General features: G+C 42.5%; 1 long non-coding RNA gene across 1 annotated transcript; it reads left to right on the top strand.

The window, feature by feature from the left end:
* Positions 1-1,769: 1,769 nt before the first annotated feature.
* Positions 1,770-24,563, top strand: LOC118495335. Its single transcript, XR_004897711.1, has 3 exons — positions 1,770-1,784; positions 6,810-6,813; positions 24,271-24,563. It is a non-coding gene; the product is annotated as an uncharacterized LOC118495335 (long non-coding RNA).
* The last annotated feature ends 1,243 nt before the right edge of the window (positions 24,564-25,806 follow it).

The following is a 25,806-nucleotide window of genomic DNA, read 5'->3' as shown; positions in this document are numbered from 1 at the left end:
GAGTAATGAAAATGTGATAGGGGGCCCCGGCTGTCAATCAATGTCGTCCAGTGATGCGGGCCCCTGATTGGACCGGGCCCAGCAACCGTGCTTACCTTACCTGAATCACTCAATTCTCATTGGCTACCCGCCAACGTGGCAGGTAGATTGACAGTGTTACCCGCGAATTGCAAAATTCACCCGCATTTGGCGGGTGGTTGGGTGTTAATTCCATGCCCTGTTGAGGTAGGCAGGAGACTGGTGTAGAGATGACTGGGTCCAAGGTCTGGTAATTGCTGAAGGTAAGTATTCTTCTAGAACATGGAAACAGACAAGTTAGATCAAGGCAAGAATCAAAACTGGAAATCACAAACGAGAGCTGCAGAAGACTCAGGGGAAGTAACAATCCGGCAGAGAGAATAAGGTCACACTGGTTCTTAAAGGTGGCTGATGAGCTGATGAGTAGCAGGTGAGTTGATTTGGAAATTGGAACCAGGTGCGGGGAGAAGGCAGCAGGAGAGGCGTGTCTCTACACTGAAAGAAGTTGTGGTATATTTTAGTTGCAGCACTGTGTTGCCGTTGTATGGAGAAGGAACTTCGTAGACACTGCTCTTGGTATAAAAAGATTTATTACATCAGAGTTTTCAGCATCAATTTACAGACCCATGGATATCTGGAGAGACGACCGACCCAATCTTCAAAATTTGTCGCTCTGCCTTTTCTTTGTGTGGACAAAACTTATATCTCAATGCATTGTATCAACATAGGACGTAATTTTGTAAGTATATGATTGGATTAGGTAACTAGCCAATCAATGCCTGTTATCTGGCACAACTCCAAAAAAGGTATCTTCTGTCTTGGGGGGACCTCTACTCATGTTAACAATTTCCAGATGTTCTTAGTGAATGTAGAGTAAAGTTCATGCATCCTCCTTATACCAAAAACTTAGATCACAATGGTAAATAGTCAGATACCACAGATTTCCCCCCTACGAGACTTAATAAAGTCTCGGAAAACAAAAAGAATAGAATTACAACAGAATAACACTTCTCATTATATCAGGTTCCTTATAATATACCCTTCGGGGTGTAAACAAACTTATAGAGTGTAACAAAATGAAATTGTTGGAGTGTGAGAGCGAAAAACCCATCTGGCAGCTGTCTTTTCAAATAACCATCAATCAATCAAGATAGGAAAACTCTCTCACGGTCCCTCTGCCCTAGGCGACCACCTCAGTACTCCAGATCAATTAGAAACTAAATCTTTATCAAATTATAGTTATAGTTCAAGCAAATACATGGGAAAACCTCAGAAAATTAAATAAAATCAAAACAATGTCCAAATTCAGGCTAGTCGACCCATGGGACCATCCATTGGACCTTTCCCTGCCTGGACCCCATTTCCCTAAGCGTCAAGGAAAAAAAAGAAAAGCATCTGAGGTCTCCATATATTCACTTCATGACAAAAGCTTAATTATTCAAGCAATTAATACAAAAATATGATACAAAGTATGTTTTACTTATGCAAACATGTATATATCAGACAGACACAGGAATGTAGTCCACTACATTGCAGCTTCTCAGCAATGTTGAATATCAATGCAGTGTTGGTGTGGTGAAATCTGAACAGATCCACACCATCCTGGTTCAGAGTTCTCCTAGTTCCTTCATATTGTCCATGTTTGTATCTGTATCCCCTCTGCACATTCTCCCATATTCTCTGGAAGAAAAGAAAACACCAACCAGTATCTTTTTGCAAAACAACACATAGAAATAAAACATCAAAATAAGAATAAAAAGGAACAAGTAATTAATAATATCAAAAATAATATGAACCAAATATCAAAAGTAGTATAATATGAATCACATCACATTCCATTTCCCCCCTATGAGGAAGAAGGAGGCACTAAACAACACTATCACTCGAGAATGTGAAATCATAACACAATCAGATATTCAAAAGGGATACGCTTCCATCAATACCCCACCTAACATTGCTCCATCTCTGTCCAAATCAGTCACATCTAACAAAGGCATCTGAGTGCTATCTCCAGGCATTACCACTCCAACCCATCTCAATATCATAGCCTTCGCAAAAGTCAACAACAAAGTACAAAAGCAAAACATCACACATAGCGCTAAAAGAGCCGCCACCAAAATCTGAACCACTACTGCTCCCACTGGTCCTAATTGATCTTGCAGCCAAACGTTTGCAGACCATCCAGCTCCTTCAGATCGACCAAATGCATCCCTTATACTTTTCAATGCATCTATAACACTCGTGATATTATCAGTACTATCAGGAATCAAAGTATAACAATCATCTCCTAATCCCCATTTCTCTCCCAAACTGATTTTCCAGTGATAAGCTTCTAGGTTGTGAAATTGTGCCATCTCTCTCTTCACCCTACTTCCAGAACTAGCATCAGTTTGAGCAGTCTCAGGCGCTTCCCCTTTTTGAATGGTATAAACCTCACACGGAAGCTTCAACATCGCCATATAACAACATCCTATCCATCCATAGGGTAAGAATAAATAGGCTTTGTTATCACAAACCCACCAGATATCTTGAAAATTCCCTATAATCACGTTACCAGGCAAAAGCTGATCTCTAACCATCACTGTTCTACTCGTTTTACTAGATGGTATAGAAAAAGTTACTTTATACATATCTTCACTAACCTTGCGTTCATGCTTATCCAAAGTCATCATATAATCATCACAATCTGATATTCCCATAAACATTCCTGGTCCATCATACGTCTTATTTAAACAAAAACATCCTTTTGCCCTCGCAGGTGTCACTTCCATTGCTTCTGGAACTGCTGTTAGCTTATTCTCCTTCTGATCTAACAAATTCACATAGGGTAATCCATTCAACCAAGAACAATCATATTTAGGTCTAAACAACTGTGTTGACAAAGACATCACTACATCTACTGCAGATTGTTGATGATACAACAACCATGATAGAGCGTAAGATTGGCATTTAGTAGACAGGGGTTGAGCCACTGTCTCTAAAATTGAGTCCCACGTACCAGGTGGAGGTACTTTCAACAGACATGGACCATTCAATTTCTTAACTGACCTCACAGAATGAGTTAACTGCTGGAACCATAGATTCCTACTTGCCCATCTATCTGTGATTCTCAAAACAGAAGAATCAAATCCATATGCTTTCCATGTAGTTTCTCTCTTCCTTAATGAACGGTATTGATCAATCATATCTACTAGTGTTTCACCAAAATTAGAGAACTCATTTTGTTCATCCGGGATACCATTCTGAACTGTTTCAGATGAATCTACATCCTTCTCTTCTACCATCTGTTCGCTAACGTCAAAAATATCCTTACTGCTATTTGCACCTAACTCCGTCTGTAACACAAACTTCTTGGTTACATTTACTATATTCTTCTCTATTTTCTGAAAAATCGTTCTCGGTGTTGCCGTCACATTTACAAGGGATGTTACTACTGCCGTAGCATTCATTTCTTTCGAAGTTACCACCAAATTCACTGCTTTAGTTGAGGTATTAACACTTTCAATTGTTTCCAAGAGCAAATTGACAAACGTCCTCTGTGTATTATTCACTCTTGGAGTAATTACTGTAGTATATGGTTCCTGTACTCCTTTAGTGACTGTAGAAATTTCAACAGACTTTAAATCTTCCGTCACAAGCGTCACTTTATGAGACACACGACCTGCTATCCAATAATTTTGAAATGGAACTGTTTTAAACTCTGGCTCTGAATAAGTACACACATATTCCCCTAGATCTTCCCATGTGGTATTAAACAAAACAAGTGAACAATCGCCCGAAACTTTCCACCATTTCATATCATTGTACAAAGAATACTTCCTTTGACTATAAGATATACCATCCACTTCTGGTCCTCGTAATAATACAACCTCACCACGATTATTTCTCCACTCGGGAAGATTATTACCACCACTGTTCCATCTCCCACATTTACAAGGAAGAACAGTTGTTGTTCCCAACTTGACTTTCATCACAGTCTTCAATACAGTTGGCATTGGCGAAGTCATCCGAGGCGCCACTGTAGTCAACTTTGATACATTTATACCTTTAGCAACTACCAATGCTAAAAGAGTTGAATTACCACTCATTGTTCTAATGTTAGGCTGAAAGTGTTGATATCAGTGTTGTTGATTCTTTTGTTTCTTTAACAGCTTGGACCCCCATGCTTTTGTTCCCATCTTTTACTACCAGCGTCACCACATTAACTCTGAGTCCCGACTCTATTCCCTCGCTTTCAAACTGTGGATCATAAAAAATACACTTATAATCACCTTGATCCTCCCGTTGGGAATTATACACATAAAGACTACAATCCCCTTCAATTTTCAATCTTCTCTTATCATTTAATAACGCATACTTTCTTGATGTCATTGTTCCTAGCAGGTCTAAAACTCCACCATGACTGTCTTCCCACCGAACTCTAAATTTTCCTTCACCACTATTCTCTCTCATACACCAGCATGGAAGCTGAGCTGGCTTTCCTAGAGACACTTCGACTCTAATCTTCGTAGCGTCTTGGTTTGACTTTTTTCCTGACTGGTCTTGGGCTATTTCGTCTAACTGAATCACCGGCTTCTCCTGTAACGGAGTTACAGCCCTTGGCAACCTCTGTGGTTTCACCTTCCACTGGGATAGTCCCTGCTGTTTCTGGGACGTATTGAAACTCAATGTCTCTAAATCTCCTTTCCTGTCCATCAATTGCTGTGTCATGTCTGGCATCCTCAGAAGTATACACATGATCATCAGCATTGTCCACATTATGGACAATCTCTCTTTCTGCTGGCTGTTCTTCCCTACTTTCTTCTGGCTCTTTTGAGCCCTCAACATCTTGATTCCCTAGCCGTGGTGTTCCCGTACTGCGAACAACCTCAAATGGTCCTTCACGGCGTTCGTTATACCATTTCCTTCTAAATACCTTCACGAACACCTTGTCCCCAGGTTGCACTGTACTCCTTTTTTGCTCATCGAGCTTCTCCTGCACCTCTTCTTTTCTTTGCCTGTCAGAAACATATGTGGATATTCTTTTATGGAAATTAGCTATATATGTAACATATGCTCTCATTTCATCTTCCAAAAAAGCCAAACTTGGACCTTTTCCGCTTGTTCGCAAACAAGGCGTAGGCATCCGTCTTCCTGTGACCAATTCATGGGGTGTCATACGTAAACCACGCAACTCACTTGAGCGACACACCATCAAGGCTAAAGGTAATGCGGCTATCCAGTTCAGCCCTGTATGTTGGCAAATCTTGACAATACGATTTTTCAAAACACCATTCATTTTTTCGCAAATCCCTTGGCTTTGTGGATGATAAACTGCTCCAAGATGTTGTTTAATTCCCAATTTTTGAAAAATCAATTTCACTGTATTATCCACGAACTCTTTCCCATTATCTGAGGATATTCGATCAGGAAGTCCCCACCTGCTTATCACCTCTCTACACAAAAACTTGGCAACCGACTGAACATCTTTCCGCTTGGTTGGACAGGCCTCCGGCCATCGTGAAAATCTATCCACAACCACTAGCATGTATCTTTTACCTTCAACTGGTTAGATCATATCGACATAGTCAATAACCAGCTCACGCATAGGACCTCTTGGGGTTGGAATGTAACCTGGAAGAACAGTCACACCTCGGCGAACATTATTTTTCAAACAAATTGTACATCTGCCTATGATGTGATCAGTCTGTTCTAGCAAATATGGTGCCCAAAAACCATATTCCTTTGTGATCTTTCTCCTAACTTCCCCCCTTGCAACATGCGCTAAACCATGTGCCTCCTGGATCATCAGACCCAGCAGGTCTAGCGGTGCTACTATCAACCCTTCATGATTTCTCCAAAGACCAGTAGAATCTTTGACTGCACCTCGGTCTAGCCATAACTGTTTATCAATTGTTGGTGCAGCTTCCTGCATCAAAATCACATCCTTAAGCGTAATGTTGTCTTCTAAGTCTACTCCATGAGTGACCAAAAAAACCTTACCCAATTTGTCAGCTCCTGTAATTGCTTTTGCAGCTTCATCAGCAGCTTTATTCCCTTTTGTAACTTTTGACACATCTGTTTTATGAGCTGCACACTTAGCTATTGCTATTTCTTTAGGTTTCATCATGGCATGCAACAGTTTCATTATTTGCGCATGATGCTGTATCGGAGAACCATCCGTTTTCTTAAATCCTCGCCCTTTCCACACTGATCCAAACAAATGACATACATTATGGGCATATGCAGAATCAGTGTATATCGTCACTCGCTTTCCTTCTGCTAACAAACACGATTCTGTTAACCCTACAAGTTCCGCAAGTTGTGCCGAAGCAGGCTGTGGTATTACTTCAGCCTTTTCAACAACAAATCCAGTTCCTTGTGCTTTTACTACTGCATAGCCAGCACTCAATTTATCTCCCACACGATAACATGACCCATCAGTCCAATACTCCAGGTCTGCCTCACGTAATGGAAGGGCTTGTAAGTCTGATCTAAGCCTTGAATATTTCTCTGCTTCCTGAACACAATCATGTTGTTCACCATCCTCCGGGGTTGGCAAATTCTCAGCTGGATTCTGATGGCACACCTTGCCAGGGTGACATCTTCCTGCTCTAGAAGCCTATGATAGTCTCTAAGCCTAGGCATAGTCAATGTATATTTTCCATAGTTCAGAAGATTTCTGAGACTATGATGGGTAAGAATTGTTATTGGATAACCCATCGTGACTGATGATGCTTTATCAAACATTAAAGAGACTCCTACCATTGCTCTATAACACGGTGGGTAACCCTAGTCTGAATAAGCAGTAGAATAGTAAGAAATAGGTTGAGAGTTCATCCCGGTACCTGTCGGCTGACAAAGAACTGCACATGCATATTTACCTCCCATAGAAGTAGACACGTACAGCAAGAAATTCTTAGAATAGTCTGGAAGTGTTAAGTGCTGGTGCCTCTTGTAACCTTTGTTTGATTGTTTCAAATGCCAAAAGGCCTTCCTGTGTCCATGCAAGGTTACCATGAAGTTGGCTATTTCCAATATCCTTAATCATAGCCCTCAAGGGTCCCGTCAAGCTAGCATAATTCTCAACCCAAGCCGAAGAGTAACCAGCAATACCAAGAAATGTCAACATCTCTCTGACAGTCCTAGGCTTTGGAGCTTTGCGAATTGCCTCCAATTGACTATCAGCGATGCTTCTATGTCCATGCATTATGTTCTGACCCAAATAAACCACCTTTTCTTGGCAATATTGCAACTTTTTCTGTGAAATCTTATGGCCGTTTTCTGCCAATATCTGTAGCAATTTGATCGAATCTTGATGGCATACATCCTTATTTGGTGCACAGACAATAATGTCATCGACATATTACAGTATTATATATATAGTATATATATAATATAGTATTACAGTACTTTGCAATATTTGATCTAGCCCTGCCAAATCATCCTTCAATACTTTATTGAAAATATGAGGACTATGTTTAAACCCTTGTGGCAATCGCCTGTACTCATAAAACTGTCCTTTATAAGTGAATCCAAATAAACCTTGACTTTCTACACTAAGTGGAACACTAAAAAATGCACCGCACAAATCTATCACCGTAATGTGTGTCGCATCAGGAGGAATCTGAGCTAGCAAAGTATGCGGATCTGGCACCTCTGCTGGGAAGTCAGTTACTACTTCATTTACTGCTCTCAAATCATGAACCATACGATAAGTCTCATCTGGCTTCTTTACTGGCAACAAAGGCGTATTACTCTGAGGATTTTGTGTTATCTTCAAAACACCTGCTTTTAAAAGTCCTTCAATTTGTGGTTCAATCCCTTGGATAGCTTCATCTTTCAACGGAAACTGACTTTTCCATGGAGGTCTAGCTCCTGGTCGAAGTTCAACCTTAACTGGTTGGGCTGACTTTACACGTCCAATATCAGTACTATGTTGAGACCACAGACACTCTGGCACCTGTTGCATCATCTCCTCTTTCAGGGTGTCTGAATCCTTCTTGGCACTGCAGATAGATTCATGTGTCATCCGTACAGCTTGTGGCTGTCCCTGTTCTTGAGCTGAAATCATGATTTTGAGAAATTGCTGATCTTCACTCCTCCAAATTGCCAGATTCTCTCCTGTAGGTATAAAAACAGCTTTCTCTGCTTCTGTCATCATTTCTCCTATATGCTTCTGCCCATATTCTTCAGAAATCAACAAGGTGACATGTGGCACACTCTTCTCGATCTCAAATTCTTTATCCAGATAATCATCTGTGTTTATCTTCATAGCTGCTCCTTGTGGTCCTAAAATTATGCAACTTGAACTAAGTTGGACTTTCTTTGGTTGATGATTCAACCATTCCTCTGAGTTTGATTGGGCAGCATTCTTGAAATACTTGAGCGTACAATGAAATGGATATTCCGGAAGCCTCGCATCTGGCATGTTTGCAACAATAAATTTTTCCCACAATTTAGCTGGTTCCAAAAAATCTGCACTGAGATTTCCAATCCAGAAGACTGAAGAAGCTTCGGTCTCCATTGTCATCAATAATTGGTGAGCAATTTATTTGGGTACTTCCACCAAACAGCCGTCTGGTGTGCATTTTATTGTGCAGTTCAATCTACACAAGGCATCTCTTCCCAACAATGCAATCGGTGTATGTTCTGATACCAATATCGGTATTGTAGTTTTCTGATTTTTATAGCAGAGCTCAATTGGTTCCGTTAGAGGAATCAGCTGTTTCACTCCCTCAAACCCGATTGTCCGAATCAGTTGATTGGACATGGGGAGCATCTTCAGGCCGAATACAGGTGAACGCAGCTCCACTATCCACCATCACTTCCAAAGGACGGTTATTTACTTTCACCTTAATCGTTGGATCTCTTTCCGGCCCTAATGCTACCAGCTGACACCCCCCTTTCGGATCTTCTGGGCACCTCTAGAATCCTGGTTCCGGACCCCTGTAAGGGTTAACCGGTCCTCCATATGGCCTCGACTGGCCCCTGTAATCTCCTCTGTAGTTTCCTCTGAAATTTCCTCTTGGTCTATTACAATCACGGGCAAAGTGTCCATCCTGTCCACAACTGCTGTAACACACTTCTGAGGATTGTTGAGAGTATGGGTTATATCTTCCTCCTCTTCCTCTTCCTACACCCCCTCATCCTCTTGCTCTTCCTCTCCAGTTCTGTGTCTGTCCAGAAACTGGCTGTGCATATGAAACCACTGGAACCACGAATGGTGGTTGAGGCATCTGGGGTTGGACTTGGCTTGACTGAAGTTGTGGCGGTGATTGTTGATTCTGTGGGCACTGGTTTTGCAAAACCACGGCCTGCTTCTTCTCCTTCCTCTTATTGTCCACTAGTTGTATTTGATTGAGTTTTCTAAGAGTCTCTCGGTCCTGTTCTTTCTGTTCATGTTCCTTTTTCCTATATAACTCCACCTGATGGGCTATTTGATCTGTATACACACCTATTGTCATACTTCCAAGTCCCACTACTTCCGCCAATTTTCTTCTTACCGGAACAGGCAATCCCTTCTGTATTTTGGTTCGCAAAACTGACTTTTCCAGTTGACTCACCTTTGGATCATTTCCTGTAATATTTCTCCACACTTGGTGGGCTCTCGACACATACGCTCTTGGATTTTCTTCTTGTCCCAATGGCTCAATCAAGATGTTGTCTGGATTCACATTTGTTGGATACTCATCTCTCAGTGCTCTCCACAGACGACCTCTACTTGCGGCAAACAACTCAGGATCATATACAGAAGTCCCCACATATCGATTAAGTCCTGCTCTCTGGAAGATTTTTCCCATAGCTGGAATCCCAACAAGATTAGCCAAAAGTCTCTTGATATCTCCTATGGCAAACTGTGTTCCTGTCGACATTTCTTCCAACTTTGCAATCCAAGGATGTGCTCCCTCTTGAAGAGTAGGCAACTTATCAAGAATATCTGACATATCAGTGTTCTGCAAGGGCTTGTACTCCAAATTCTGTCCTCGAATGAACACCGGCAGCATCTTCTCGCTTACCTTTCCCTTTCTTGAGCGCAATGTATATTTCTTCTCCACTTTTCGGGATCCTTTCTTCCGCAATTCTTCCCTCCTTATCTTCAGCTTCTCAAATTGCTCTTCCAGTTATCTTATGTCTTCTAGTTTAGTAGACCTCTCCAAGTATAGCACACACCGATCCATGTCTCTTTCAACTTCTTCTAACTCAGCTGTAGTAGAACATGATCCCGTAGCTCCTTTGATCTCCTCTTCTCCATCACTCTCGTCTCCATTTTCACTTTCGTCAGAGGTCTGATCTCTTATAGCTTGTCGTTTCTTCCATTTTTCTTCTCCTCTCTTTTCCGCTCTAGCCAGCACCCTTCTGATTGCAGGGGCATATCCTCCCATGATCTCCTCTTCTTCACTCTGATCACCATCGTCATCATCCTTTGTCTTGCTAAACCTCACTCTGCCCTTGGTTTCCAGATGTTTCAATTTCTTCTTACTTTTGGAGTTTGGATTCATTTTTATAGTCGTTTCTGCTTGTCCTATCTCTATTATAGTTCATCTTCATCTCTGATGCAGTAGTCACCCTTCTGACTGATCACTGGAAGCTGGGGATAGATGTCCTTAAACTCCGCTTCCTCCTCATAAGGTGGAGGTCTTTTCACTGATTCCGTATGCGAGAAAAGTGTATTAACTTCTGCCATTAATTTTTCTGTTATTTTCTCCTTTTTTGCCATTTCCTCTACACTTTTGTCTCTTTTATCTTTTGTAGCCTTTATCAGTTTCTGTCCCTCATTCTCAAACAACTTAAGCGTACCCAACTCTTTTTGTCTCTTTATTCTACGTTTTTCGCCTTTTTTCCCCTTCTTTTGATCTGCCTTGTACGTTGACACAAGCACTTGGATTATTTTAATAACATCCGGGTTAAGAGTCCCCTCTACTGGCCATGGCTGTTCAATATCCGGCCAGCGTTTGTGCCATTTTCCTGACAACTTGGCGATATCATTAACTAAAGGATTGTTCTTTTGTACTACATCAACCGGAGTGATTATTTTCTGATTGTTAATGCCCTTTTTCCTGTCTTTTTTCCACATCGTAGCAACTCTTCTGTATTCCTTTATTGTAAATTATTAGTTGTATATAAAAACTACCAATTGTTAAACTAAGAATACTTTAGGCTATAGAGCTTATCTTTACCCTCCTTCCTTTATTTATTTTATTTTATTTTTACTTATCTATTTATTTTTGATAAACGGCGGGTGTCTCACATCCAATATAGAAAGGTAAAGGAACCAGCCAACTTCAAAGCAATCCAAAAAACACTTATTACTCAGCAATACTACAGCACCAACACAGTAGTATTCAAACACACAGTCAATCAAAAAGAAGAACAGATATCCGATAAAGAAGAGAAAGTTCAATCCTATATAACTAACGATGAACCCACACCCCTATGTAGTAAATAAATAACCCAATAAACACCCAATCGCCTTAAATTACCAAATAATCTCGACACTGAATGTCCAACGTAGCTCCAAACAAAGCAACCCATACACATGGAAAATTCCCATGTATAATTCTCAAATGCATTAATTGATCAGTCTGTTGCCAAGTCTCTTGTCAAATGGTCACAATATGGAATATCTTATGCATAAACCTACACAGGCAGATTAAATATCTTCTGTAGAGTAATGTAGCTACAATATCCCATAAGGAAAAGCAACCCAAATATGCATCAGCAATGATAACTGTAAATGAGCATACACATATATATCAGGATGCAGGTATTTGTTAAGAGTTTGTGGATAAAACAGTTACTGGCCTTTGATCAAATCAGATCCAGGACTGCCCACGTTGTCAATTGTTAATCTTTTTATCTCACCAGATCATTCACCATAAAATGCAAGTGTTAATTTATTTAAGTAATCACAATTGTTATGAAATACTAATTTAAAGACTCTAGATAAAAAAATCATAGTTAGTCTCATCCATATTCCTATTTATAAAGGACAATACACATTATTCTACATTTCTGTAAATATATCAGTGTTAACCAGCTACTTTCAACTATAGTCCTTTTTCCAGATTTTTAAACCAAAACAGCAAAAGATTGCAAAACATTAACACAGGTTAGACTATGCAGCTAGAAATCAGCAAGACACCATGCAGATCATTACAACACAAACTCTTTCCCAGTTAGCCATGTAAAGTTACAGGAAACAGTAAAACATTAGCATAGCTACACACCAAATAGTATCCACATTCAGTATATGAAACCATGCAAACATCAAAACACAGCCAAGCAACACAGACCTAACCATCTCCTAGCACCACTCAAAGGTGCATAACAGTAATAAAGATAAGAGTAAAAAATGAAATAGGCTACATCACTCGTGAAGGATGCGTTAATATAGCACCAGTTAATAAGATGGTAAAGAATAATTAACAGATTTATGAATAATCAATCTACTTAACTCAAAAAACGTTTTAATCGTTATAATAATATTTCCCTTTTTTATCGATCAGCATAACTCTTATCTATAAATTTAATAGATCTCAATCAGATAACTTCATAATCAAGCAATTGCCACTTTAATTTTACCGGGCTGCACTCAACCCCCCTTTCTCCTTTCGCTACTCCATCTCTGCACTCAAGTGCAGGCAAGGAGTGGCCTAAACTTTCTGTGAAGACTTGAATTCCTAAAATTCCTAGACATGCGCAGTCCATACACCAGTGTGATTCTGTCGGGAGCAGAGCTCCACAGCATTGAAGCACACAACTAACCAAGGAGAATAACTAAAGACTAGATCGTTTACACAAAAGTCCTCCTAGGGGCTCATATCAATTTATGTCTTTTACCTAATTTAACAAAGTCCACCCAAAGAAGGCTCATACATTTTAACACATTTGAAAACGTTCTCTTGAAAAAGAGACTCATATTTTAACCATAATGAACAGAATATCTTTCCTTACTAAACTAAACATATATATCTAATATAGGATATCCTTATCACGCATACACAGCCTATCACATACAGCAGAAACACCATTGTTCACACACACCGCTGCTCACACGCACTCTCTCTCATACACACAAAAGTCGACATCATTCATGCATGTAATTCCTAAAAAGAGCCTGCTTTCCGCCGTATTTTTCTTTTTCTTATTTCTTTTTCCTTATTATTTTGCTACCTAGATATAGAAGTCCAATGGGAGGTCTGCGTCGGACATTATTCGTCAGCAATGAATCGATTGGCAAACCTACCATTGAACTGTTAGTCTACACCTCAGTTCTCAGAACTGGCTCAAACTTTTCATCTAATAAAAGTTCAAGACTACGGCCCATCCTAAAAACGCCTTTTTTCAAAGGGCTTTTTATCAGATTAACGGCGTTATCCTTTATTCTTTGTTCCTGTTATTTTCTCTTTATTCTCTTTCTCTTTTAGCGCATAAACACAGTATATGTACACTAGGACTTTGAAGAGATTGTGCCGAAAATTGCGTCTCTTCAGAAGGAGAAACCACACAAACTTGGAAGAGGTGGCCGTATTCCTGCAAACTGAAATAGCTTGTAATGGACAGATGCAAGGGTAGCGATGGTTACACCTACGTGCAATACAGAGAGGATATGTTGTATCACAATACACAATAAGACAATTGATCAACTTGTTTGATCCTGAAGGAGTGGCGCTCAGGCGAGCGCGGCACTCCAAGGATGTAACCCATATCTATGATGTTGCCTACATGGCAGCTGGCATGGCGGACATTCGCTCTAATGTGATTAAGTGATAAAGGAGTTGAATTTATTCTCGTCATGTTGACTTTATTCTCGACATTTCGACTTTATTCTCGAAATGCAAAATAAATAAAAATATCTTCCTCCTTATTTTTTTTCCTTTGATGTGGCCCTAATGCTCCGTTGTAGTTATGTAATAAATATCACCTAAAGAAAAAAAAAAACTAGTTATTATTTAGGTTAGGTAGGTAATTTGCATACTGTGTAAAATGAAAATAGACAGACATTTGTGTCTGCTGCATCTGTGTCTGTCTCCTTCAAAATGACTGACAGAGTGCCCCTAGCCCCCTGATTGTTATGGGGCTACAGTATTCCCAGTTCCTTGTGTTCCCAGTGTGTGTGTGTGTGTGTGTGTGTGTGTGTGTGTTTTTTTCCCCCTTCCATTGTGTGCCTGTTTGTCTCTCCCCTGTCTGCGTATGTAAGTCAAGGTGCATGTTCTTTACCTGTGCACTGCACATGATTAAGCACAGCTGTGTCTCATCAACTACTCAACTCTCCAGCATAAAAGCTCTGGTTCTGGAACCATAGCTGCATCTCATGGCCCTTATTTGATAGCTCCTTGACTCCTTGGTCCTCGGCTGAACCGGAAGTTGTTCTGTTCCTCCTCGGTGAAGGCCGTCTCAAAGCTCTTATTTCTGCCCCAAGGAGTGAGCATCGAGGAAGCATCATCGAGGAACTATAGGCGAGGATTCACAAGAGCAGCCTTCCCGGAAGCCATGCGGCTGAAGGAGTTGCTAACTCCGCCCACAGCTGACAAATTCATGTGACGCTTCAGAGGAAAGGACGTCTCATCCCGAGCAATTGATTGCTCGTTGCCTCTCTCCTTCCATGATTTCCCCGCGTCTCTCCCATGCTTTCTCTGTGGGAGAGACTAAGACATGAGGAAGGGAGGCAAGTGGAAGAGTCGAGGAGGCAAATTAAGCAACATGAGAAGCACCTCGTGAGAAGTTTATAGGGGAAATGTCTCTTTGGTGAAGCTGCTAGCATGATATACATCTAAAACGTGACTAGGGGCCCCAACTAGTTTGTAAGGCCCCAACTAGTTTGTAAGGGGTCACAAGCCACTAATGTTGGGAACCACTAATGTGTTGTACTTAAGTATAGTACTTGAGTAAATGTTCTCGGGCTTGGACCCCTAAAAACATCTATTTGGTTCTATCTGATGCTGTTCTGAGTTGTTAACAGCGTCTAACCTGCAAGGCATCAAACAAATGCTGAAACATTGCAATTAATTTCAGCATTTTTATGTTGGCAAGTAAACTAACTGCTAAATAATCACAATGCAGATGATTGCATTATCACATTTTGTCTAACGATATAAAGACAATAAGTCCCCTCAGCATTTATATTTGTCTCTCCATCAGTGCGTCTTTCAGTCCACAATCAACACACACCCTGCCATCTGATCGCGCACATCCACACCAACCTATAAAAATAATACAATTTAGAAATGTTAGTTTGTTTTGTTCAAATGAGTCACATCAATAACATTCCTGATATTATAGCGTATGGCGCACATGGGACTAATTTCACTAGATATTTTACACTTATTAAAAGGATACTGTGGGTAGACCCACAGTTAAATGTCAATATGACAACTTTGACCATTCCATTTGTTTTTATTGCCTCTCTTGCATGACATAGGCTAAGCTTGAGTGATTATTGGATCTTCAAGCGCTTAAAAAATATGTATTGCAACCGGATTATGCAAACTGAGAATATTCTATTTCTTCACTTGGAGAAAAAAGTGGCGGAGTGTCGTTCCAGAGCGCTCCAGCAGCACTACACGCATGCTTTACCACAGTGATGTGAAGAAAGATGTGAGGTGAGCACTGAATTTGCATCAGTCCAGGGGTGTGATTCGAATAAATGATGCCAAGTGAAAATGAAAGAAGTCATCCACATCACCCCCAGTGATGCCACTTTAACAGGTAATGATGGTGGATGGCTTGAGAAGTGCTTAGTGAGTAAGTACACAATCACAATACAGGAGGGATACAATATGAAAAAATGTGCTCTGCTTAGAATTTCAATTGGATTGCAGCTTATGTGTTTGATTACATTTCCATTTTATTGTGTTAAGGAGGAAGTGATGAAAATGGTTGAGACACACAGGTATGATTAAATTTGGATTTGAAATAGCAGAAGCAAAGGTGGGTGTGCATATTTTACACACTTTACATTCAGGAGTAGATTACAGGTGTTTGACAGCCATACTTTACAGTTTGTGTATCTGCAGCCAAAGGAAGACACCCACCATGCTTTGAGAAAACACAACCACAGACACAGAGACATACAGTAGGCTACAGAAAGATATTTGGCATACTGGAGAATATGATTCTAACTGGCACACTGTAACTGGAGTATGTGTCTGAGCCAAGGCTTTAAGAAGCTATGGAGAACACAACTGTGGCACCATAAGGGTTCAGCTGCTCTGAAATCAAAGTAATGACAACAGGAAGGAGGTTTATGCTTTCAGTGGCAACATATATTATTGTTTGTTTCACAAGACCTAACCCTGCCTGTTACAGCCTAACAAGCTAACAACGTAAACAAATAAAAGATGCTTACTACACTTACAATTGTGCAACAATTGTACAACTACACTTACAGTTGTGATACGTCGCTGTTTATGGTGTGCAACAGACTCCTCGTCTGAGTCTGGGTCTGACTGAGGCTCAGACATGCTTGGCTGAATCTGGGTGTCAGATCTGTGCAGAGCACCAGAACAAAAACACAGACGGTATCAAAAACACAAGATTCACATGAGAAATACTTTCAAAGTGCTGTTTAAAAGTACAAAAAAATAGAGGTACCTTAAGGATCTTAGCCCCACCAAGTGGAAAAAGTCAAGAAACGCCAATGACCCACCTATGTGGAACAAATACACCATTTCTCTGCAGTGTCATCTGCTGTGCCATGCTGTAAATTCAGATGAATTTTGATTGGCTGTCAGTGTTTCTATCGTTCAACAAATCACTCTGAAAGTGATCCCAATGATATCGTTCGCAGACTCACCCACTTAAGTTAAAATGATTTTTAAAACTATATATTTATATGTATCGTTAGTCATGTTCAGCTCCTGCTTTTAGTTTGTGTTTTGGTTATTTGTTTGCGTTTCCTGTTTTATTTTGATATCACCGTCTATCTCATTTCAGGTCTCTTGCCCTTCCTCCCTGTGTCTGCTTTCCCGCCTGTATGATTACTATCCCCGCCCCTAATTTGTTTCACCTGTTTGTTTTCAGCTTCCCCAAGCCCCATGCATAAATACTCACCAGTCCCACTTACCTCTGCCAGATTGTAGTTGTACGTAAGTCACTCTCTCCAGCGTTTTTCCTTGTTGTTTGTATTCCCAGTGTTTTCTAGACTTTTGACTGTTTTTTGACTACAAATTTTGCCTGGGACTTTGTGTACCTTTTCCTGCATTGTTCATTGAACAATAAATAGACTTACCTGTGATTCCCTGTGTTGAGTCGTGCATTTGAGTCCGCCATTGTACCGTGATAGTACAATCTGGCCAGAATGGCCCCAGCCGACTCTGAGGCTGTTAAATCAGCTCTGCGCACTCAGGCTCAGCGCTTGCATCAGCAGGAAGAACAACTCTCCATTCTTCGGAATGAGCTGATGGCAACGGCTAACCGCCAGGAGAACCAAGTGATCAGAGTGAGTGACCAGATTGCTCAGCTTGCCACTCAGTTTCAACGCCTTTCTACAAGAGAGTCGTCTGCCGGTTCTGGGACTGGGAGCGGATCCGCGGCTGCCTCTACTGGGTCGAGGGCTACTTCTTCGCCGTTCCCGCATCTCGCTCGACCGGAGAGGTTTTCTGGAGACTCTGGTGATTGTAGAGCATTCCTGACCCAGTGTGAGCTTCATTTCGAGCTTCAAGCAGCTGCTTACCCTTCCGATCGAGCCAAGGTGGCGTTCATCATCTCGCATCTTTCTGGAAGAGCCGAGTCATGGGCAGCAGCTGAGTGGAGCCAGAAGTCTGTAGTATGCGATTCCTATTCATGTTTCACTAAGACTTTTACACGGATCTTCCAACATGTTACTCCAGGAAGAGAGGCTGCTCGTGCTTTGGTGGGGTTACGGCAAGCTAGACGAAGAGTTTCTGACTACGCCATAGAGTTCCGCATCCTGGCTGCCGAGAGCGGTTGGAACTCTTTTGCTCTTACGCATTCCTGTGTGGTTTGTCAGCTAAAGTGAAGGATCACTTGGCACCATTGGACTTACCGGCAGATCTGGATGCACTGATTGCACTTTCCATCAAGATTGACAAACGACTGCTGGAGCGAGAGAGAGAGGAGTCTCATGGGAATATTACTTCAAGTGTCCAGCAGAGGGAGCCTTCGTCATCCAGAACTACTCATCGCACTCAAACTGCTTCATCTGGGTTTCACCGTCCGATGACGTCATCTTCCAGAGCCCTTCAGTTTTCCTCATTTACAACGCCAGAACTACATCGTCCGATGACGTCAGGTTCTGGGATGATGGCAGCCGAGGAGCCGATGCAGTTCGGTAGAGCTCGCCTTTCTCCAGAGGAACGACTACGTCGTACGAGAGAGGGACACTGTCTCTACTGTGCCCAGCTGGGTCATCACCTCCTGTCCGGTAAAAGAAGGGGCTCATCAGTAATCCAGAGGGCACTGGTGAGCCGTACATGTATTCCTAGTTGTCCCTTTCGTCCCAAGGTTGAAGTTACCTTGTTGAATGGTTCCGTTTCTCTGACGCAGGCGGTGTTAACCCTTTAAGCGCCAAAGTCGCAAAATTGCGACATGACGGTGTACTGAATCAAACAGCTGTTTTCTCTGAATAGAGTGTTATATGTCATTCATACTCCCCTCCACTAGTTGGCAGACATCCCGTACTTGGACCTTAGCTCAGAAATACGTCATGCTTCAATGCAAAATGTTCGAGAAAATCCCATCCAAACGTGACTTTTTTTGTCAAAAGCGACTAGCGACTTTTGTGGTGTTATTGGAGACTTTTGTGGTGTTTGGAGACTCGTGAAAGCACGTATTACTCAGCAGTTATGTGCTCAACGAGGAGCGAGTGCTGCCGTGAGCCCCTCCCCCATCCAAAAGCTCTCACAGGCGGTCAGTCTCTCAGTAGCCTCGCGCAGCGAGCAGAGAGGAGGCACACAGCGCTCCGCGTCCAGCCTGCATTGAATCACGTATGCAGCGCCGTTCTTGCCCTGGCTTACAGAGCGGGGTGTAAATGTAAATGTTTCTTCACTCTTACACAAAATAATTAGGGACACGACGCGGTACTGAATCAAACTGTTGTTTTCTCCGAGAAAAAGTTATACGAGGAGCGGGTGCTGCCATGAGCCCCTCCCCCGTCCAAAAGCCATCACAGGCGGTCAGTGTCTCAGTAGCCTCGCGCAGCAGTCACAGCCTGCCGTCAGAGCAGAGAGGAGACACACACCACTCCACGTCCAGGCTGCACATGAACAGCTTTCTGTTTACATGTATATGCTACTATATGGCACAGTAGTCATCATTTTGAACTGTTGGTTTGACCATATACAGTTTTCCTGTCCATTTGTTAGGCTTTGTGGTTGGGTGGGGGGGGGGGGGGTCTCAATATTGTTCATATTGTCTCTGTACTGTATAATAATAATGATAATAATGAAGAAGAGAAGAAAAAAGAAAAGAAAAAGTGTCCTCCATTAGCGTGGTGGTGGGTAAAAAAAAAAAAAAAAACTAAATAACGCCTACTGTTTACATGAGTTTTGTGGTGTAGTAATAGTTGTAGTTTACGACTGTTGGCTTACAATTGACTTTTTCCCTGTTCATTTGATATGTGGACAACATAACAAATGGATGGAGGGGGGTAAATCTGATGAAATAAGTTCAACTATCTTCTAAAATATCAGGAATTTCATGGAAATTACATAATCCAATATGGCCGCCGCCATATGACATCATAATATGCAAATTAGATGGGAAAATTTACTCCCGAGATAAACGTTAGGTTATTCTCAATATTTGTCTCATTTACACTTTGTCTCTATCTCAAACCACTTTCAAGCCAGAACCTTCTGAAATTTAGGTGTCAAAATCTAGTATTTTTAAAAATAATACCCGGCGCCTAAAGGGTTAATGGATTCTGGCGCTGACACCAGCCTGATGGACGTCAACTTCGCCAGAAGACTTCACTTGGACTCTGTGCTACTTTCCAAACCGTTGGAGGCGTCAGTTCTGGACGGTCAGTTTCTCTGGAGAATTACTCACTGCACCTCCCCAGTGACCATGACCTTTATGGAGGGTCACACTGAAACTATAACCTTTCATCTGTTTGACTCTCCTGCACACCCGGTGGTCCTCGGGTTTCCGTGGTTCACTTCTCACAATCCTCACATTGACTGGCTCTCGGGCAAGATTGTGGAATGGGGAGAGAGCTGCAAAAAGACTTGTTTCGCTACCCGCATTGAGGTGGGTGGTAGTGAGGTCGTCTCTGCCAGTGGCTGTCTGGAGGAACCAACGTCGGATTTTCCTGATCTCACTGACGTCCCTGAATGCTACCTGGATTTAATTGAGGTATTCAATAAGACGAAGGCTACTTCATTGCCACCCCACAGACCTTATGACTGCGCCATTGACTTGTTGCCTGGTACCTCCCCTCCCAAGGGCAGGTTGTTTTCTCTGTCACCTGCTGAGATGGGTTCCATGAAGGAGTATGTGGGGGCTTCGCTGAAAGCGGGCATCATCCGTCCTTCCTCTTTTCCGGCTGGAGCTGGATTTTTCTTCGTGGGTAAGAAGGACAAATCCCTGCGACCCTGTATCGATTACAGAGGACTCAATGACATTACAGTTAAGAACCGCTACCCATTACCTCTTATCGCCACTGCTTTTGAGCTCCTGCAAGGGGCCAAAATCTTCACCAAACTCGATCGCCGCAACGCTTACCATCTAGGCTGGATCAGAAGTGGTGATGAGTGGAAGACGGCATTCAATACTGCTACCGGACACTATGAGTATTTGGTTATGCCTTTTGGTCTCACCAACGCTCCTGCTGTATTCCAAGCATTGGTTAATGACGTTCTAAGAGACATGTTGAATGTTTTTGTGTTTGTTTATCTGGATGACATTCTCATTTTATCCCCAGACTTGCAGACTCACACCCAGCATGTGTGGCAGGTGTTACAGCGGTTGTTGGACAACCAGCTTTATGTTAAAGTGCCCATATTATGAAAAAATCACTTTTTCTGGGATTTGGAGTGTTGTGTCTCTGGTGCTTCCACACACATACAAACTTTGAAAAAAATCCACCCATGCTGTTTAGAGTGAGATACGGTTTCTGAATGTGTCCTGCCTTCAGTCTCTGGGTGAGCTGTTCAAAATCGGCACGGCTTGTGACGTAACAAGCCGAAACGAGCAGGCTAACCGCAACCATTAGCTCGTAGCGTTAGCATGCTAACGCTATGGCTAACGCTATGGCTAACGCTAGCATGCTACCTCGTTCTCAATAGCAAAGCACTGCTACAAAACACACAAGTTCACCATAATCTACAAAAGAACTACTTACATGTGCACCCTCATTTAGAAGTCTCCCAGCTAATCCTGCCTTGTAACTGACCAAAGTTGTAGAAACAGCCTTTCTTTTACTGTCTATGGAGCTAGCTAGCTGACATGATCTACATCTGAGCTACTCGGCATGTGCAGTGCAATCAAAGATAGTACAGAAGAAGAAGAAAAGAGGTCTCACTCTGTAGCTAAAACAGAGACCAGCTGAAAAGAGGATCTGCAGCAGTGAGAGAGAGTACTGCAGTACAACACAAATATGATGTTTTTTGAAAATTAAACCATGTAAACCTATTCTGGTACAACCTTAAAATACAATTATGAACCTGAAAATGAGCATAATATGGCTGCTTTAAAGTGTGAATTCCACATTTCCACAGTTTCATTCCTTGGTTTCGTGGTTTTGAGGGGAAGTTCTGCATGGACTTGGTGAAGGCAGTAGCTGAGTGGCCCACTCCTACCAACTGTAAGCAGGTGCAGCGGTTTCTTGGTTTTGCTAACTTCTACCGCAAGTTTATCAGAAACTTTAGCACTGTTGCTGCTCCTCTCCATGATCTCACATCTGTTAAAGTGCCTTTCCAGTGGTCCCCGTCTGCTGAACAGTCGTTTGCTCGCCTGCAGAGGAGTTTTTCTACTGCTCCTGTGCTCGTTGTGCCGGATCCTCCTTGCCTTGAAAACACCCACGCTTCGGACGTGGGTGTTGGTGCTGTTCTGTCTCAACGTTCCTCTGAGGATGGAAGACTTCATCCCTGTGCCTTCCTTTCCCGCAAGCTATCGGGTCCTGAAAGGAATTACGACGTGGGAAACAGGGAGCTGTTGGCCGTTAAAGTGGCTCTGGAGGAGTGGCGCCACTGGTTGGAGGGAGCAGAGCAGCCCTTTTTGGTGTGGACAGATCACAAGAACCTGGAGTACCTGCGCTCAGCTAAGAGACTGAATGCACGTCAGGCGAGGTGGGCATTGTTCTTTACCAGGTTTAATTTTACCCTGTCATATCGTCCTGGCTCTAAAAATGTTAAACCTGATGCTCTGTCTCGTCTGTTTGATCCTGATCTGTCTCCCTTGACTTCTACTAACATTTTGCCTGACACCTGTGTTATAGGGGCTGTAACTTGGGAGGTGGAGGCGAAGGTGAAAGAGGCATTGGAGGGTTTAGACGTTCCTGTGGGGTGTCCTCCAAATTATTTGTTTGTTCCTCCTGAGCTTCGTTCCCAGGTCATTCATTGGGCTCATACATCCCTGCTCACCTGTCACCCTGGATCCAAGAGGACCATGTTCGTGGTAAAACAGCGCTTCTGGTGGCCATCCATGAAGACTGAGGTCATGGATAATGTCGCAGCCTGTCCAGTCTGTGCTCGGAACAAGACTTCTCGCCAAGCGTCCGTGGGTCTTCTACAACCTCTGCCAGTTCCCAAGCGTCCGTGGTCGGACACCTCTCTGGATTTCGTCACTGGTCTACCCCCTTCTGACGGTAACACAACTATTCTTACCATTGTGGACAGATTTACTAAAATGGTGTATTTCATCCCTCTGCCGAAATTGCCCTCCGCCAAGGAGACAGCAGAGGTTATGCTCTCATGTTTTCAGGCTACATGGATTTCCTGCTGATGTGGTGTCGGATCGGGGTCCCCAGTTTGTCTCGCAGTTCTGGAAGCCGTTCTGTACTCTTATTGGGGCCTCCATCAGCTTGTTGTCCAATGGACAGATGGAGAGGCTCAACCAGGAAATGGAGATGGGTCTTCGCTGTCTGGTCTCCCAAAACCCAGTCACATGGTCCAAGCATCTGCTATGGGTGGAATATGTCCATAACACTCTGCTCTGTTCATCCACCGGTATGTCCCCATTCGAATGTGCCTATGGTTATCAACCTCCCTTGTTTTCTGCACTCGAGAGAGAGGTGGGGGTGCCTTCTGCTATGGCTTCGGTCGGACGCTGTCGACGAACGTGGACTAGAGCTCGTCAGATTCTCATGAGGACCAGGGAGGTGTACAAGAAACAGGCCGACCGGCGGAGGTCCGCTGCACCTCACTATCGTGTGGGTCAGAAGGTGTGGCTGGCTACCAAGGACTTACCACTGCGCACTGAGTGTCGTAAGTTGTCTCCTCGTTTTGTGGGCCCTTTCCCTGTGTCCAAGGTTATTAATCCTGTGGCCGTTACGTTGAAGCTTCCCAGGTCCATGAGAGTTCATCCCATGTTTCACGTGAGCAAGGTCAAGCCTGCCAAAGAGAGTGTTTTGGTCCCTGCCAAGCCTCCTCCTCCACCTCCTCGCCTCATTGACGGGGGTCCCGTGTAAACTGTCCGGCGTCTCTTAGCAGTTCGAAAACCTTGGCATGGCTGTGGACGGCAGTTCCTGGTGGATTGGGAGGGGTACGGCCCAGAGGAAAAGACTTGGGTTTCTCATTTCAGGTCTCTTGCCCTTCCTCCCTTTGTCTGCTTTCCCGCCTGTATGATTACTATCCCCGCCCCTAATTTGTTTCACCTGTTTGTTTTCAGCTTCCCCAAGTCTAATGCATAAATACTCACCAGTCCCACTTACCTCTGCCAGATTGTAGTTGTACGTAAGTCACTCTCTCCAGCGTTTTTCCTTGTTGTTTGTATTCCCAGTGTTTTCTAGACTTTTGACTGTTTTTTGACTACGATTTTTGCCTGCCACTTTTTGTACCTTTGCCTGCATTGTTCATTGAACAATAAATAGACTTACCTGTGATTCCCTGTGTTGAGTCATGCATTTGAGTCCGCCATTGTACCGTGATAGGATAGGCCCAAGACTGTTAAAGCACACAAGTCCGTTTATCCAAAATTAGGGGTCAGAGACAATTTATTTATAAAAATATACGATTTTATTTCTTTGTTTCAAATGTTATCTATTAAAATAACAGGATCTTTTACGTTAAAAGAAAGCATAGAATGAATATTAGGAAAGTAATAAACAAAACAGGATTCAAATCAACAAACCAGCATGCATAATTAAAGAACCAAAATCAAACAAAAAGAAAAGAACAAAAACCCACATGCAATATGTACACAGTTAATACCAATATTTACAAACCAATGTCTGGGTGTTCAAACACTTAGCCGTGGTGATCCAAACCAGCTCTGTCCGTCCAGAACAGTCCCATACATCCAGACACTGTTTGTACCAGTATCCAGAACAATCTATACCAGTATCCAGAACAGCAGGAGTGGGAGGAGAAACGCGCAGGGGAGTGTTGGCCCCTTAGATAGCTGTGGCACCCGGCAGCCTAGCCTCCGCAGCAGCATGCACAAGGCTGTAGCTAGGTGCAGCTGTGATGTGGAAACGCACCATTAAAACAGGACCGCAATAAATTGTAAGCAAACAGGCAGACAAGGCACTTACCGCTTTACAGGACACGCCGCCCTCAGACCCCGGCAGGGGGGCACGCAATCTGCGCAACCACACAGCACCCAACCAAGGGGGGGGTCAGGACCCCCCCCATCTAAGGGTTGTCCCCCCCTAGAAATATCATTAAAACAATGCTGTGTATTGTAAATAACATAATGATGTATACTTAAAATATCTGTGTAAGTAGTAAAACAATACAAACCCCAAAAAATGCTTTTTAAGTTTAGAAACATTTTGAGTTCCCCCTCCCTAGCCTCACAGTGGTTTGGTCCACTGCATGCCGTACGTTAGGATCTGCACTAGACTCACAGTCACATCGGGTAGTGACAGGTATGTAGTAAGTAGGTGGTTCAAGGCTATTTTATTCACATTAAACATCGGATGAAGTTTTTCTTTTCTCAAATAGAAATTATGCTGAGTAATTAATGAATTAGTCATGACAAAATGTTCGCTATGTTAGTGTAATATAATGTAGCCTAGCTTGTTGGATAGAAATGCACCCACTACAACTAACGTTACCACAGCGATAAGCCTAACGTTATGTGTGTGAACTGACATTAGGGTTAATATTGAAGATCTAGAGTTGTGTTTTGCTCAATATGAAGTTAAGTGGCAGATCAGTTAAATATTTATCCTCTGTCCCAGAAGAAACCTAATATTTATGTGGAGGACGCAAGATCATTTCATAATTATAATATGACCGCGTGGTGAACCTATGAAACTAACTCATATTTAGACATCTGACGTTAATTTGTGTTGTTGTTGCCCAGATAAAATGACAGAGAAATGAAAAACAGGCATAAGATCCTTTTTCAGTAGGCTTACACCAAAACGCCAAGTAAGTACATTAAGTCCTCATATCAAGACAATTTGGTAACATCTTTATAGATTAGAATGGGTGCTTATGGAAATAATAACGTCACTATGTCACTGGCAAAAGGAGACAGAAAGAACTGAGGAACAGGGAGACCAGGGACAGTCAGGTGTAGTCTCAGGTAAGTGTGTTGAGCTTAGTTCATATTTTTGGAGGTGTGTGGCTGTCAGGGCTAGCAGATGAGCTTTACCAGTGGCTCACTAATTTACATTATGATCAGCTAATTTAACAAGTGTACAAAAGCATTGTATTTCTTTTATATGGGGACACT

Source organism: Sander lucioperca, chromosome 6 (genome assembly GCF_008315115.2).
Source record: "Sander lucioperca isolate FBNREF2018 chromosome 6, SLUC_FBN_1.2, whole genome shotgun sequence".
Lineage (NCBI taxonomy): Eukaryota > Metazoa > Chordata > Actinopteri > Perciformes > Percidae > Sander > Sander lucioperca.
The sequence above is the reverse complement of the archived record's forward strand: the minus strand, read 5'-3'. Positions and strand labels throughout refer to the sequence as shown.